Genomic DNA, 13,562 nt, shown 5'->3' with positions numbered 1-13,562 from the left:
ACGCAGCCCGTCCAGCCATCATCCAGACGAGTTGCTCTTCAAAGAGGCAGCTCGTCCAGTCATTCTCTGGACGTGTTGCTCCTCGAAGACGCAGCCCGTCCAGCCATCATCCGGACGAGTTGCTCTTCAAAGAGGCAGTTCGTCCAGTCATTGTCTGGACGTGTTGCTACTCGAAGACGCAGCCCGTCAGGAAATCAGCCTGGACGAGTTGCTTCTCGAATAAACAGCTCGTCCAGCTATTGCTTGGACGCTTTGCTCAAAAAAAAAAAAAAAAAAAAAGAGAGAAGTAATCTTACCAGGGTGTCGGCCGTCTTTTCGGCACCTGATTTGCTGTATTCCTTCCAGAGAGTATCGGCAAATTTGGACGAGCTCATGTCTCCTATCCAAGATTTCCTCAGTTTACTTCTGGCTGAATCTGCAAAAAGAAAATAAAAAAGCAGATGTTAGACGAATGATAATCAGGCCGGGAATTTTACTTGGAGAATTTTTTAGTAGTAATACCTCTGTCCTCGTCCTGCCGCAAACCAGCAGCGACTAGGAAGTTATCATGATAGAACATCTCTTTAAAGGGGATCCAATTGGACGGACCCTTGAAAGAGACGTCTTCCATATAATACTCCGAAATCCGGAAGTACTCCACCATCTCCTCGGCAGAGTTACTCTCTAGCTCCAGATACGAAGCCATTCGTCCAGTGTTAGTGTTGGATCGGCTAAAATACCGAAGCCGATTAGCAACCGCTTTACTGGGCGCTTGGACGAAGAGGAATTCACCCTTCCAAGAGTGCATTTTGGATGTCTTATCCCAAGACGTCAAGAATCCTTGACGGTTGCATACACTCAGCCAGCTTCCTTCAACGGTTCTAGGAACCTTGGCAACGTAATGAATGTGGGTGAAGGCGGCCAGAGAAGGATCCTTTCCTTTTAAATTACATAAGGCCAGAATAGTAAGGATGTTTTGCCAGGAGTTTGGGGCAAGTTGATTATGTCCTATGCCATAGTAATGAAGAAGCTGGCTGATGAAAGGGTGAAGAGGAAAGCGCAGGCCGGCATCTAATGCCAGGCGATAAATGGCAAAATGGCCTGGGGGGCACTAAATATGGTATCCTCTCGGCCAGGAAGAACGAAGTGGTAGCCCGGCATGGGCATAGCCACTGAAAAAGGTCTAAGGTCCGAGCCTAATCGTCCCAGCCAAGTGTTATCGGCCAGCATAAATCTAGGGTCAGAAAGAGGACCTAGCCGCCGTCTTATTTCAGATGAAGTTATCGACGACTCCTCTGAGTCGCTAGCAGGGTTGGAAGAGCTGGCCGTCTTTGGCTCATCCGAGACCGTCCTACGTATGGACAGGCTGGGATCTGGGGAGCCTCTGATTTCTTGTTCCTCCTGGACGTGTTCAGGGGAAGGACTTGGGGATGCTGGACGAGCACTTTGGACTTCGCGCTCTCCGTCAGCGGGAATCCGTCCAGTAGATGCCTCCATTTCCAAGCTGGAGGCCGGTAGGTTAACTCCTCGTCTGATACGAGCTGTTTGCTTGACGCGCGCCAGATTACCCTGCACAGGTAAAGACTGGGTCGTCTGACTTTGCCGGCCATGAGAAAAGAAAAAAGAATGCAATGTCCGGCCAAGATGGGTCCAACTCTAGAAGATACCCGAAGAAGATAGGCCCTCTGTTCTAGGGCTAGTACCAACCCTTGAGCGGCCGGGTTTGTTCGATGAAGAAGACGAGCTCATTTTCTTAAAATATGTGTGAAAGCAAGAAAGAGAGTTGAGAATATACCTGTAGCAAAGTGACAATTGCAAGAGCTTGGACGGGAGTAGTTTCTCTCTCTAAAAACTCAGTAAAAATTGCAGAGTCTCTCTCTCTAGAAAATTTCTCAGCAATGTTAAACTGATTCCAGGAGCGACTAAGTCCCATATTTATAGAGGGGTGAAAATGACCACCCCATCCGGTAAAAAGTAACCGTTGTTCATAGGGGTTGACCTGTGGAGACCGGCAAAGTGGCGCCCTTTTTTGAAAAAAGAAAAGGGCAGTTCCAGGTCGGTTAAAAAGAAGGAAGATTAACCGTCTTGGCGCCTAAAAGATAATAACTCCCTTTTAAGGGGAAATGTTGTAGCCTAAAAATCAACGGCTATCAAGGCTGACACGTGGCCTCATCAAGAGCCCTACATGTGGCATGCGCTCATGAAGGCAAAGTACAAATGGCCAACAGTTTGCAGGGCTAAAAGTACGTTCCTGAAGGAAGAGTACTAAAAGTCCTTTAATGGCCCAAAAGTTGTGCTTAGGCCCAGCAAAATAGTCTGCACCTTTGTATGAAAGTGAGGTGTACTGACCAATCAATCACTGCCACGTGTCACCCATTTTATTGATTAGCCAATCAGATGCTCCCAAATCAGGGTGACATCAAGGTACAACAGTCATTCCAAACAGTATAAATAGTCCTTGATTTCAGGGATAATGATACGTTTTTCAGAGCATAGTACTGTTATTCTGCCATAAATTCTTATCTCTCTCTCTCTACCTTCTCTCTCTAAAAGTTCCTTCACATCCCTGATATCTGACTTAAGCATCGGAGGGGGAAATACACCCAAACCTCCAGGGTGGGTCCCTTTTTGCAGGTTGCTGGTCAGGAGTTAGTATTGGGATTCGAGCCAATCATTGTTGCACAAGTCTCCAGTTTTAAGAACCTATCTTTGGGAGTTGTGATATTAAATTACTAGTTTTACACTACGTAACAAGTCCTTTTCTGTTAGTGACTTCTTTGGAGAAAATTATAGAGGATTTATGAAAGTTGACAAGTTGGGCCCGATATCTTGTAGAATTCATGAATAATGTATTTAACTTTATTGCAAGATGAGGAGATTGCTTTATAAAAAGAGTAGAGTATTATCAGCAAACATTAAATAGGATATATTTGGAGTTTGAGGGTGGATTGTAAAACCAATCCCTGCTTTAGGAAGGGTGCTTTCAATGGAGAGTTTATGAATGAAAACTTCCATGCAAATAATAAAAAGATAGGGTGAGAGGCCCAATGTGGCGTAAGCCTCTAGAAGGTTTGAACCAAGGGTCATTTGGCCATTAATTTTAATGGAGCAGGTGATGTTCGTAACATATTCTATTATACAACTTAACCAAAAAATAGGAAAGCCATAGGCAGTGAGAGAGGCCCACATAAAATCCCATTTAATATGGCTATATAATAGGCTTTTCCATATTTATTTTAGAGCAAACCATCCTGTTTTATTGGTGGATTTAATTTAGAAGGCATTTAGGATCTCTTGAACAATATATTGTCATGAATGAACCTATCTTAAGTGAGTGCATTTTGAAATGGACTTATTGTTCGTTGGAGAACGGGATTAAGTCGATGAACAATAATTTTGGAAATGGCATTATTTAAAGTGTTGACATGACTTATATGGCGGAAGTGGTTTGGACATTTCGGGTTTTTTTTTTTTTTTTGGGGTATTAGGGTAATAACTAATAAGTGCATAACTAAGCGAATGAGGGAGTTTCCCATGGGAGAAAAAATATTGAATAGCTATGCAAGTAGGGATGGCAACGGGTCGGATCTGGACCGGGTCCAGGTGGACCCCGATCCAGATCCGTTTTCAGACCCTGGATCCAGATCCGACCCGAATCCGCCGGGTCTAAAAAAGTTGGACCCAGATCCAGATCCGACGGATCCTGCGGATCCGGGTCCAAAACGGGTCCGCCTTATTTCATGCAATTTCACCTGCTTTGTGATATTAAAATGATTTCTAAAGCGATTAAAATGATTTCTGAAGCGTTGAAACACTAATTGTTCACATCTCCAAGACTCCAACGGATGGAAGATCAATTTCATTACAACTAAGAAATAGAAAAACCAATAAAACTACAATAAAGTGTACACAAATGTCTTCCCAATAACCATCCGAATAATACAATAAAAAAGAAACAAAGTAACAACAACATCTCATCTTGAAACGTTCATCTCCCACACTTCCATCTCCCAAGATCTCTAATCTTCATCGCTACTAATATCATCAACATCCTACAACATAAAACCAACCAACAAAAATTTATTAAAAAAATCTATGATATCATATTTGAAATATAATATGTAAATAATAAATTTCTTAGCATTACCATGTCAATAATATCTATCATTTCCGCATCATCCTCACAATCTTCATTAATAGTGGAACAAGCATGAGTTCCTTCAAGGGTGTCTTTATCATAAAGAAAAAAAACAAAAAAATTAGATAATAATATCAATTATAAAATAAGAGGGAGAACCATAAGTATATATGACTTATGAAGTTAAAATTACCTTTGACATCATCAATCATCCAATTTTGCAAACACATCAAAGCCTCCACGGTTTCTGAGTGAAGCCTAGAACGGTGAGCACTAACCACTCTTCCACCCATGCTAAATGCACTTTCCGAAGCAACCGATGAGACCGGAATTGCAAGAATATCCTTTGCAATTTTTTTCAAAGTAGGATAATGTTTGTCTCTTTTCCACCAATCAAGAACATCAAATGCATTATCCTCGGGTTCGGTAGCACTCTCCAAGTATTGTTCAACTTCACCCTTCACCGGCATCACTCCTATTTTTATTCTCTTTGCTCTAGCAAACTCATCCTCATCACCATCCTCATGAAACCCTTTTGTTAATGATGATTGTTCATTCACTACATGACTTTTATTTTGATACTCAAGGACAAGATTATCAAGAGTCTTTCTTACTTTATCAATTCAACATTAGCACCATCTCCATATAACCTCCCAAAATAATGAGTCACACAATCCATTTTGTTTCTTGGATCTAAAATAGCGGCAATGGCCAAAATCCCATTAATGTGTGACCAATATTTGTCAAACTTTTCAACCATACTCTTAGCCATAGTCCTAACAACCTCATTATCTCCATCTTCCATCCAACGACTCAAAGCAAGTCTAATCTCACAAACCGTCCTAAAAAACAAATTCGAAGTAGGACGATTCCTAATAGAGAAAACCTTAGTCGCCTTATAGAAAATTTCCAACTTTTGACAAACAATAGTAGCCATATTCCAATCATGTTCACTAGGAACAACAAATTTCAACCTTTTATTTAAACGTTTCAACTTATTAAAAACTTCTTTGAAAGGCAAACTAGATTCAAGCATCAAAAAGGTAGAATTCCATCTAGTTTTGCAATCAAGACCAACCCTTTTAACCTTAGTCATATTCAAAACACGACAAACCTCTTCAAACTTTTCAATTTTAGGGGTAGACATCCAAAAAGCAATACACTCCCGAACTTTTACAATTGCAGAATCAATCATATTTAACCCATCTTTAACAATCAAATTTAAAATATGAGCACTACACCTCATATGTAAAAAGTCTCCACCCAACACTAAACAACTACTTTCCAATTTCTCCATTAACACATTAATCATGGCATCATTTGTTGTACAATTATAGATAGAAGAAATCTTGTTCTCCAAACAATAATGAGAAAAACAATCCATAAGAATCTTAGCAATAACCCCTTGGTGTGCGGGCATGGAACAAAACAAAACCTATACAAAACCACATAACAAATAATAAATGACGTAACATAAATCTATTTATTTAAACAAAACGAAATTATTATCATATAACCATAAAATAAACAAACTAATTGAAATCATTACCTCAATGTTCGATTATGCAAGACCCAATTTTGATCGATGAAATGTGATGTCACGGCCATAACCTTTCTTTTGGTTGGAAGCAGTCCACATGTCAGTTGTAATAGCCACTCTACCCTCACTATTCTCCAACAAAGCTTTAAGCGAACTCCTCTCATTGTTGTACATTTTCAACACATCACTCTTCAATGTGTTTCTTGAAATCATCTTGAAATTATCATTCAAGCTCTTCACAAAGCTCCTAAAACCCATGTGATCAACAATGGACAACGGGTATTCATGGATTACCACCATTCTAACCAACTCCCTCCTCGAAACTTCTTGATCAAATATCACTTTTTTTGCTTTTCCTTAATCGCCAAAGAAGTAGATCCATCTGATTCCTCTTTGATCTTCAACTGTGTTTGACCCGCTGCAAGGTTTAAATGTCTTGTAGAACATGTCTTCTTGGCATGTTTAAGGAGGTGTGAAGTCCCACTACTTCCACTATAAGAGAGTGTTTTTTTACAATTCTTACACTTTGCCTTTTTCACACCATTAATCATTACCAACTCAAAATAATTCCATGCCCCAGAAGTTAGTTTCTTATTTGACTTAAGATCACAACTTGCCTCTTTTTCTTTGTCACCCTCAACAAAGCCATCTGTAACAGCCCGTACTTCCGAGCTGCTAGCTAATCATACTTAACATTCATAAAAACCCAATTAGCACTTAATAACCTTGAATTAACTATTTACTCGCAGCGGAAACAAAACCTTATTACTCGATCCTGGACCTGTGGGTTATGGGCCCACAAAAAATAGAACTTCACAACCAATAACAGATTACAATTTACTTTATTCCCAAAACAATAAAATATTGAACACCAAATGAGAACTTAATATTTAATAACTTATATTCTATATCTAACTTCGAATCTCTAATTTATTTTCCATCTCTTAACTGAAAACTCTTTCTCTTGATTCTTCCAGAAATCCAAACATACACCTGCAAATTACCGACGAAAATACAAAACAAAAACAAAACTAAAATGAGCGAAAAACTCAGTAACTTTACTTCAGCCCGTCAAAACGGTTTTGGTTCGTAAACATTTTTCATATCAGAAAAAACTTAATAATTGTTCGGAAATAATGCATCCTTTAAAAAAGTATCGCTGGCATAGCTTAATCACATTACATAAATCGCTGGCAAGTACAGGCTTATAACATAACTTAACTTAATATTCGACCTTATCTGGTCTTAACTTATATACGTATTATTTTACTCCACCTGTACCTTGCCCACTATTCATCTCAGTTCATAAACTAAGCCAGCTAAAACCATTTCGAAAATATTTTCTCGTTATCATACTCAAATCACATTTCTAGAATACTTTATAGTTTCCTAACAATTCCAATAATATAACAAAGTATTATTCTTTCATAACCATCAAATATCAATTCATAATTAATTTATAAATATGCATCTATAACCATGGCCATGACTATAAGCAATGTATGATATTGAAAACATAATACAACATGGGCATGTAAATTCATTTTGCTAAACATAAAGGTTACCTCAACCACAACTAATTCTCAATTAATAACTCCCAAGATCATAGATACTCGATCATCAACTCTGGCTTGAACTCCACAATAATTCACCTCAACAACAATAATTATCATTAGTATAGTAAATACACCTTATGGCTTAACTAGAAACCCATAACTTATTCAATTGATATTTTTATAACACTTCCATGTACTACTAATTGAACACCCATATATATATATTATATTGATCACTTTTATTTAGACACCAACTAGTCTAATTCCAATATAAATTCCAAAAACCTTCATGACAGATCATTCCCTAAAACAATAAAGTACTCCTTGAACCAATTCCTGATTGCAGAACTATGATGGTCTTTTATACAAAGTTTTTTTTTTACCATTCTATATTAAATCCAATAGCCAAAACGAAATCATGTAACTCCTCATAATCGTTGACTTTATGATGTATCCATATGCTTACTAATTAGAGAATTTCATAAATAAAGTTAATAGTCTTTATCTAGTATTCATAAATCTTACTCCACTTAGCAACACTAATTGTCTTCAGTACAATGATCATTTTAACCATACCATAACAATTGTCATTATACCAGATTTGCAACAATTAACTAAGACACCAATCGATTCTATAATGTAAGACTTTGATTCCATCATTGAAAACAGAGTATAAGAAAACATAACTTCATTATACCTTTGACAAAATTTTCCAACACTGATTTGGGGTTTTCTTTACCCAAGAGTGCAGTAAGTGAAGCCAGAAATCAAGTCATCAACACCGACACAAATGCAGAGGAAATAGAATGAAAGAATAAAGACAATAGCGGTTACCCACTGCACCACCAGCAACATTGCACCACCAACAGTAGCAAGGTTGCAACAACAGCCCGGAGGCGTCGGAACACCAACCGGACGACAGCAGCAACACCGAAGCAGAGGAGAGAGAACATTGGACTTGAAGAACAACCGACAACAACCAAAATGGCAGCGCTAATCACGACACGGCGGCAACACCGAATAGGGTGGTGCACCGCCAGCAGCAACAGACGAAACAACAACCAAAAACCCAGAAGAGAGAGAAAACAATTTAAGAATTTGATTTCTCAACCAATTCGAATGTGAAGTTGAATTTTGGATCATCAAGTTGCTGAATTTCTAAAATTGATATGTGATATTGAGAAGCTTTTTAAGAGAGTTGTAATTGACAACTCAAAATCTTAGAGAACTCTTATTTGACACGAATGAGAAGAAGTGTTGTTGTGGCTTTTTGGATTGATGACATGAGGAACAATGAGAACTCAAAGAATGAGGTTTTTTTTTCTTTTCTTTTTAAGCTTAAAATCATTTACTAAATACCTCGATTTGATAAAATCCACACCATTATAATTGTATTTAAAATAATAATTCTTAGTAACCTCTGTTTTATATAAAGCTTAGTTAACCTAATAAACACAATTACTTAATTTAAAACATGCTTAAAATACGGGTTGTTACACCATCGGAATCCCCTTCTTCCCCATCCAAATCAAGCACCTCAAATGGTTGTTCATTAGGATGAGTAGAACTAGCATCACTATCTTTAGGAGTAACTCCATCCATATTCTAAAGTCTGAATATATTATTTGACAATAAATTCGATCAAATCAATTTTCAAATCAATTTAAACAATACTAACTAGTAACTACACTAACATACTAACTATATTAACATACTAACTATACTAAATACTAACATACTAACTATACTAACATACTAACTAAACATTAACAATAACAATAACAAAACAATAACAATAACCACAATAGTGCTATCATACAAACAAACTAGTTTGTCACTACAAACATAACCAACACAAAACAATAACAATAACCACAATTATACAATTATACCATAAATTATACAATAACAATAACAACAAACAATAGCTATTTTACCATAAACAACACAAACAACAAACAAACATTACAAAGAACCAATACAAACGAACAGTGAGAAATGAACAATACAAACAATGAAACGAACAATAAAAACAGTGGAGAAACGCAAGATAGAGAAATATGCAGTGAAGAAACGCAACAAGCCAACAACCATAACCACAAGTCCACAACAAACAATAAAAGTATACAAAAGGTCGCCGGAAAAAAACAAAAAAAAATACGAAGCTTTAGAGAAAGAGAAATACTTGTGAAGCGTTAGAAGCGGTGGAGAACGCGCGACAAAAGGTCGCTGGAACAGGTCGAGAACAGTCGCCGGAACAGGTCGAGAACAGTCGCCGGAACTGGTGCAGAAAAAAGCGCCGGAATTGATGGAGAAAGGCGCCGGAAGTTGCCAAGTTGCAGGGAGTTAGGGTTTTACGTGTGTAGCAGTGAGTTAGGACTTAGGCGCCGAAATAGAATTTAGGAGGACTTTAGGAGATTAAAATGGTCAAATGGACCAGCCAGCCCAAATGCCCAATGTGGATTTTTTTAAAAAAAAACGGATCTGCGGATCCGGATCCTGGTCTATTGCACAGATCCGGACCCGGATCCGTGATCTGACCAGTGGACCCGAATCCGACCCGGATCCAACGGGTCCATAATTTTAGGATCCAGACCCGGAAAAACGGATCCGGGTCCACGGATCCGGACCGGGTCCAGGATCCGGACCGGGTCCAGGATCCGCTGCCATCTCTATATGCAAGTATCATTTTTTAAGATTAGCCCATAAGGCTGAAAAAACTTTAAGTCTAAACCTATCAGACCTAGAGGACTTGTCAGGGTTCATATAAAGAAAAGCATTCTTGTCTTCTTGATTCTTCTCGGGCGGCTGGGGATAGAAGAGTAATTCCATATTCTTGAGTTGCTCTAGGCTATAAGAAATCTAAATTGTTTATATTTGTAGAGCTATTAGCTGCTGAAGTAAAACAATCTTTATAAGAATCAATTAACATATTGCAATTCCTAAAATGAGTCGAGCTGAACTAAACTAAACTGAAATGAAGAGCTGTTTAACCCTAGCCTCCCCTCTCTTTTTTTCTCTCTCAAACCCTAGCCTCTCCTACCCTTTTTTCATCAATTAGGGGCTGCATAGATGTTTTCATCCATGTTAAGCCCCTTTTCCCCTTTCATTTCCAGTTTTTAATTTATTTTCTTGTTTTGTTCAATAAATTAGTATCTCTTTATGAGATTTTCTCAAACCCTATTATGGGATTTTTAGTTTTTGTTTTGGAAATCTCCTTCCCCCGTATGGGAGTTGTGAGTATGGTTCTTTTGTTTTTATGTATGAGACTCAACATGAAGGTATTGGAATCTCAAATGCGGTCAACCTGACTCGATCAAGAATGCTTTTCCCAAACTATATCAGAATGCTAGACTTCCTCATCAATAGCTGCTTGATTCAGCAAATACAAGAGAGTTGTGCTGTATTGTTCGATCTGGTTCATTGTAGTTTCTTCGAAGACTAATTTGATTTAGTCTTATTTAATTGTATCTTGTTTTACTTTAATACCTATTGCAGATGTCGTTTGGCCTTCAGTTAATGAAATTTCTCTTTCAAAAAAAAACATATTGCAATTCCTTCTTGGTTATGAACCCATTTATCATTGTTGTCTTTGAAGCGATGGATTGTGGGGTAGGCTCTTTTTTGTTTAAACATTGTGTGGAAGTAGCGAGAGTTGCGGTCACCTTGAGCTACTTTGGGGAAAATCTGTAAGAAAGCATGTATTATGTATATGCAATAGCTCGATCTAGTCGTTAAAAAATGTTTGTGATTATGAAGGGTAGTATGCCAAGAGGATGAGCGTTGTAATCTGGGAACATCTTTGGCATTGAGAATTGTGAGCAAATTTGGTAGACATTGTAATTGGTTATGGAGGAGTGATTTCCCCTCCTATTTTATCATGTTGATATAACATTTCGTTGAGATCTCCAATCAAAAGCCATGGAATGGAAATGCTTTGCAAAAAGGTTGAATTATAGTTCCAGAAACTATCTTTTCATATTCTTGGGCAGGTAAATAATTTCCTGAAATTAGGAAGTTCTTGTTAGTTAGTTTGTAACTGATGGTGCACCTCTCTGTCGTGAGTTATATGGTGATTTACGGTTATAGTTTGATTGTTCCAACACACCCAAATACCTCCTTGATGATTGACGGGATTGGTGATTATTTTGTTACCGAAATGTAGAGCAGTAAGAATGAGTCTACTATTCGTAGAGTTCGTTAATGCTTCTAAGATAGATAAAATGTCAGATATGAATGTGCTTCTTCGGAAAATTAATTCCGCTAATGCTTGAGATTTTTTCCATCCATGAATATTTCAACTTAGTATTTTCATCTATTAGAAGATTTTGAGGGCCAGCCCCTCTTAGTGCTAAAACTGTGTTTTGGAGCGTGACTGGGCGAAGTTTTGCATGGTTTTGGTTGACACACCGTTCACTACAACCCATGGCTATAACCTGCAAAAAATGAGTAAACGGTTAAGGGGGTGTAAGAACACCTCTGTTCAATGACGAGTGTCTAACCACTCGGTTCCATATAGGATAAAAATCCCTATCCATTAGAAGAAAAAGAAGGTCGTGTGCAGCACACACATCATGAACACTTTTTTCAATGTGAAGGAGCTTGAAGTTTCTCCTAGAGCCACTAGGCAGTAGAAAAACATGCGGTTGTTGAACCATGTTGTTGAACCTAGAAACAAAGAAAGCTAGAGAACATTAGCAATCTGTATAAAATATAGTACTTGAATCAATAACGCAGCGGACAACTAGGAAAGCAACTATAATTTGGGCAATAATAACAAGGTAAATAAAGATGATTTTCATAACGTTAAGACCCTAAATTTTACATATGTGAGTTACATCAATTTCCATAGGATAATCAAAAGGGGCGTTAAGGAGTAGGGAAGAAAACACAATAAAACCAACCCCTGCTCCATAGAACCTACCGTTTATGCCAAAAATCGCACAAGGGATGATCATTGGTTGGGACGTCGATAACTAGACTAGAACAAGAAAAATATAGGACGGAATCTACGTGAAGAAAATAAAGAAAGAGAAGATAAGAAATGGTGACGCGGAAAACCACAATGAAGGTGGGTAAAAATCGCGGGTGGACATGGGACCCCCAGTCCACTATAATTCGGACGTTAAAGCCATTGGTATTACAAGTACATTGTATGGACATATATAAGTAGCTATTGCAAATACAAAAGCATTTACATAAAGAAATATATATAAAGCATATACAAAGCATTGGTTGCAGCTTGGCTATACAATATGAATTGAACGAGTCAAATTCTTCTGTGAGAGTTGCCTTTGTATAGCCTCGGCGGCATATTGTCGGTAGTAGTATGTAGGTGTGTGGAACTTCATCTAAGGAGATAGGGTTAGTGTATAAAGATAGTGTGTTTTATAATTCATATGTGGAGTGATTTCAATATAGTAGTAATAGCTCTTTTTTAGAAGCATTATATGGAAGCAGTGACCCTTTATTATATTCCTTATACAACTCTCCTTATATAGAACTTCCAGTAAGAATTGCACTACTAAGAGCCTCCCCTAAAAAAATAGGAAACGGTTACAACTCGACGACTTAGCCTTCCAATGAATGTGGATTGATTTATGATGAAGTTACTTTCACAATACTTCTCAATATTGCTAGACACGTTCAACTCAATTTCAGGAGGCACTAGCAACATCTTGCTTGACTATAGAAGTTGTTATAACAACCTTGACTTGGTCTGCTGTCCATCGCATCATCAAGCTAGTTTAGTGAAGTCGAGTGTCGCTTGTTAGCATCGGTCGTCGGTCGTCGACATTATATAAAACACGGCCATAATAATAGCCCCCATTTTTCTAGTCGAAAGTTGCCGAAGACTAGGAAAACAATCCATGCCTCTGGAACCACATCCATTAAATTGCAGACGACATAACGAATAAAAAGTCTCGGAATGAACACATAGAGTGAGGTCAAATCGTATGTCATTTGACATATCGTAGGGGAAATCTGGCAGCATGGCCACTTAAGATGTCGTTGAAAGAATCTGGCGACATGACCATTTAAGATGTCGTAGAAAGAATTTTGGCGACATGGCCACTTAAGATGATGTCGTAGAAAGAATTCTGGCGACTAGGCCAAGACGATGTCTTAGAAAGAATTCTAGCGACATGGCCACTTGAAGCATCATCGAGGGAGATCTGGCAAATTGGCCAGCTGGAATGTCGTGGGATAAAGTCCGACGATAAAGTCGTCTAAATTATGGTGGGACAAAGACTGACGATAAAGCCGCTCAGGATGTTAAAGCACGTTTAGTGTGTTTGAACATATGCATGCATTAGCTCATGATGCAATAACTTAAGTTAACAAATGA

The 13,562-nt window shown here is 38.1% G+C and overlaps 1 long non-coding RNA gene across 1 annotated transcript; it reads right to left on the bottom strand.

Annotated features, from left to right (window-relative positions):
- Positions 1-6,367: 6,367 nt before the first annotated feature.
- On the bottom strand, positions 6,368-8,681 carry LOC130590909 (uncharacterized). Its single transcript, XR_008968786.1, has 2 exons — positions 7,223-8,681; positions 6,368-6,650 (listed from the first exon to the last, which is right to left on the bottom strand). It is a non-coding gene; the product is annotated as an uncharacterized LOC130590909 (long non-coding RNA).
- Between the last annotated feature and the right edge of the window lie 4,881 nt (positions 8,682-13,562).

The sequence above is a fragment of the Beta vulgaris genome, chromosome 3, assembly GCF_026745355.1.
Source record: "Beta vulgaris subsp. vulgaris cultivar EL10 chromosome 3, EL10.2, whole genome shotgun sequence".
Taxonomy (NCBI): Eukaryota; Viridiplantae; Streptophyta; class Magnoliopsida; order Caryophyllales; family Amaranthaceae; genus Beta; species Beta vulgaris.
This window is presented reverse-complemented; position numbering and strand designations above follow the sequence as displayed.